This window comes from Octopus bimaculoides, chromosome 1 (assembly GCF_001194135.2).
Source record: "Octopus bimaculoides isolate UCB-OBI-ISO-001 chromosome 1, ASM119413v2, whole genome shotgun sequence".
Taxonomy (NCBI): Eukaryota; Metazoa; Mollusca; class Cephalopoda; order Octopoda; family Octopodidae; genus Octopus; species Octopus bimaculoides.
Window position 1 is genome coordinate 60,003,399 of NC_068981.1, and position 3,882 is coordinate 60,007,280.

Below are 3,882 nucleotides of genomic sequence, written 5' to 3' on the forward strand. Positions count from 1 at the left end.
TATATATATATATATATATATATATATATATATATATATATATGTATATACACAAATGTACATTGATACACAAATGTCTCATGCACACGCATGTAATGTTCTTAAATGATGGTGGCTACTGTTAATGGTGACGAGAACATTTCGAAGTCTCAGCAACTTCTTTATCCACATTTAATCTATTCACTCCACTGTCGTCAAGCAATTTTCATTTGAATAAATATACGGCAGAAAAGCCGGTTATTTATTGGAAATAAATTTGGCCATTTTCCTCCACATTTCATTAAATTTTATTAAAGATAGAAATTTTCCTGGCACGCTTACATAACGTGTTATTTTCTGCTTAAAACTTTTGGCGATGATTTTATTTAAAGTACATGGTGGTCTAAAATTCGTGCACCAGTAACATAACACTTTGCCATAACGTCTTCATAATTGTTATTGTTTAGAAGAAAACTTGATAAATGTTCATAAAACGATGATTATTCTTATTTTAAAACCATGTCAGAAATCTTTTAAATGTTAATCTCGCCAATCAATTGATTGGCAGACACGGTCCTGTGTCTTGGCATCTGAAGTCCCAAAACTTCCTCCTCTTGACTTTTTACTATGGAGTCATCTTAAGTCCGATGTTTATATAACTCGTCCTAGAAGTGTTGAAGAATTAAAAGAAAACTTAAGAATTCAATGTGCAAATATTAACATTGAAGTCATGAATATTGTACAAAATTCTATTTGGTTTCGTTTTCAGAAATCTAATAACTGTGAGGGGAATCAGTCTGAACAATTATTTTAACCATTTCTGTGTTTTTTTTAAAATTCATTTGTGATAAAGAATTTAATGTAAATAATAAAAAAGTATCATATGTCTTATATAAACGGTTTTTCTCATGATTAGGGTGATGCGCGACTTTTGTTCCACCCTCGATTAATGAATTAAAAGAAAAATTCCATTTACTGAATATAAGATACATCAAACATATAATGATGTTGCAATATTCATCTTTAGATGATGACAGCTCTATTGCCTCTGATTCCAGGTTTGCGCGTTCAGGACTGACTTATACCTAAATAAATACAACAATAACTAGATAAAGTTTCTGTTGTTAATTCATCAACTAAGGTATTTTGTTGACTTGGCTGGTATAATTAGCGCAAGTAGCTGTAAACCGAAATCGTGTACAATCTGGCAAGCAAGCACACATTTGTTTATTTGTAACAATACCCTGAAGACAGCCTTTATAAGGGGTCGTGTTATCACGAACACAAAATAAAAGAACAGCATAATCTTCATTGAACATTAGAATAGCTACAACAACAATAATAATAGAAAAATAAAACATTTAAAGTACCCCATGTTCTAGGGCATAAAGTGACATTCACTTTGAGTATCTTAATCTTATTACAGTCAATTGAAAGAGGCATAATAAACAAAAATATTTAGTTAAATTGTTAATGGCAGCTGTACATGGAGCCTTATCAATCTGAGAAAGCTAAAGTGCTTCTATATTGTATTAGTCTAATGAAGATAGCCATTAGATTATCTATATAATATAATATATTAAACACTTTATAGTATTTAGTTCAAAACTTTATGTTCAAATCCTAGAAAGAATGCGTCTCCCTTTTAAATCAATTTCGACACATTCCAGATCATCAATAATTCTGGAGTTGATTTAAAAGATTATACTGCTTTAGTGCTGTAATTAATCTTATTTCTAAGAAAAATAACGTAAATTTTCTGATAGACTTGCTGCAAACCGGAATCCTCAAGTGATCCATTTCGGTACACAAATTTCACTTCTTGGTTAAATCTAGTTCCCTTATACAAAAGTTAGTTAGCCTTATAAGAAGAATAAACAGCACTCAAATTTTCGTTCTTCAACAGGAATGTTCATTTATAATTGAAAAAGGAAAAAACGAAACGCAGAATTTAATGTAAATGATGTCAGATAATCCCACATGGAACAGATGATTTTGTCAAATTTTCGAAGTGCCACTCGTATTCTCGTTTCAATAGCTATAAATCTTTGAATGAAATAATGTCATAAACTGCCGAGTTGAGATAGCCGTTATTCACTGCCGAAGATATGAAATCCGTGCTTAATTTTATATACAAATTTTCATATTTAAGAAATAATGTCACGCTATGTTATAACACTTCATTTATGGACACAGTAGTAATATTTCCATTATGAGATAGCACTTCTATACCGAAATTGTACTGATTCTTTTGGAAAGATCGACATACTGTTTGTTTTGACAGGAAGAACATATAGTCAATTGGAATTTTTCAAATCTAGTATTGGTATTTAATGTATTTTACGTGGAAGAATAAAATATCTAGAAGTCAAATGTTACGAAGTTTTAACACAGAGCAAATAAAACTGAAAGGGGGTTACTCAGGTGATCGGCCCCAGCTATCTCTCAACTTTGTTATGTACGCGTATCCATATCTTTCGAATAGGCTTAAGGGAAATTTCAAGTATTTGGAGATGCATCCACCAAGTGAATTTCAGTTTTCTGTATTTGATATTTGTCACTATGTCGATGATGATAAGAATGTGAACTACAGCAATATAAGTGAAATGGGATATGATTCATGCCAAATAGGTGTCCATTATAAAATCTCGACTCTAGATTGTTAGGGAAAGATTGTCGTCGATAAATAAGACAGATGATATTTAAATAAGAACTAAATCGTATAAATAACAAGTAAATTGATGTATCATGATCTTCATGTAACATGTCTGACTAACAATCTATGCATTTCAATTAGTAACTATCGTTCCAGGAGCTATGCATCTTCAAAACCTTGATCTCGTTATTCTATATTACAACAGAGTTTGCTTCTGTGAAACTAACCCGGACAAGCAATTTTTCTGCATAAAGCTTTGTCTATGCCTTCCATCATAAAGTAGAGAACTAATATTCCTCTGTCCCATGAGACAATACAATTATTATCTCAGCTGCAATGATCCCAAATTCACCTAGTTCATTTAAACGTCAATAGTTGGTATTAATTACATACAACAAGATTAAAGATAAATTTCGTTTTCACCAAATCTATCATTTGAGATAAACACGGTTTTCTACAACTGATGTGCATGTATATGATTAAGAATGATATATTATTCCTCTATTTGCATTATCATGATATATTTCTCATGTCATAATTTCCATAGAGCTGCAATTGTTAATTTCTCGTCGTTTTATGTGACTAGGTTTACAGTGTTCAATATGTCCTACTTCATTTTAAAGAAAGTAAGGTGTAATCATAAAGAAAATCGACTACTAAATCATGCAGGTTGAGCGGCGAACGTATGACATCTTACATTAATTGTATATTATTATCGTTTATATGTAGTTGTGGTCCCGGTATGACGCAGCCACTCTTGCAGAGATTCAAAAACACTAAACATATCTGGATGCTTTTTGTGAGGCGCATTATTCCTCCTATTCGTTGGCCTGTAGTTCTGGTTAAAACAATGAGTTGGCATTGAGCGCATTTCTTCCAAAGTGCTGTGTTGTGCCAACAATCTTCTATCAGTACCAAGACCGTAAATATGCTATAGAAATTTAGAAGCAGGCTACAGTAATGAGGTTCTAGGAGAAGATTTATGCGTCCGAGAAAGCCATTTGAACAGCTGCTAGCAAAGGACTTTGATCACGTGTTCTATGAATTCTCCGATCTAGTGATGCTACCTGAGTGGAGTGGAGTCACGGTTCGAGATAAATTGTATATCTAAAGTTATGTTAGTGAAGTTAGACAATCCTCTCCTAGATGAGAGCACTAATAAAATGGCTCCAAACCTATTATGTTACTATATTTTATTACCCATGGACTATATATATATATATATATATATATATATATATATATAT

The 3,882-nt window shown here is 31.9% G+C and overlaps 1 protein-coding gene across 1 annotated transcript in view; it reads right to left on the reverse strand.

The window, feature by feature from the left end:
• The window catches only part of LOC106876327 (uncharacterized), a 74,364-nt gene that overhangs the window by 10,083 nt on the left and 60,399 nt on the right, over positions 1-3,882 (reverse strand). The gene's annotated exons all lie outside the window — the stretch shown is intronic.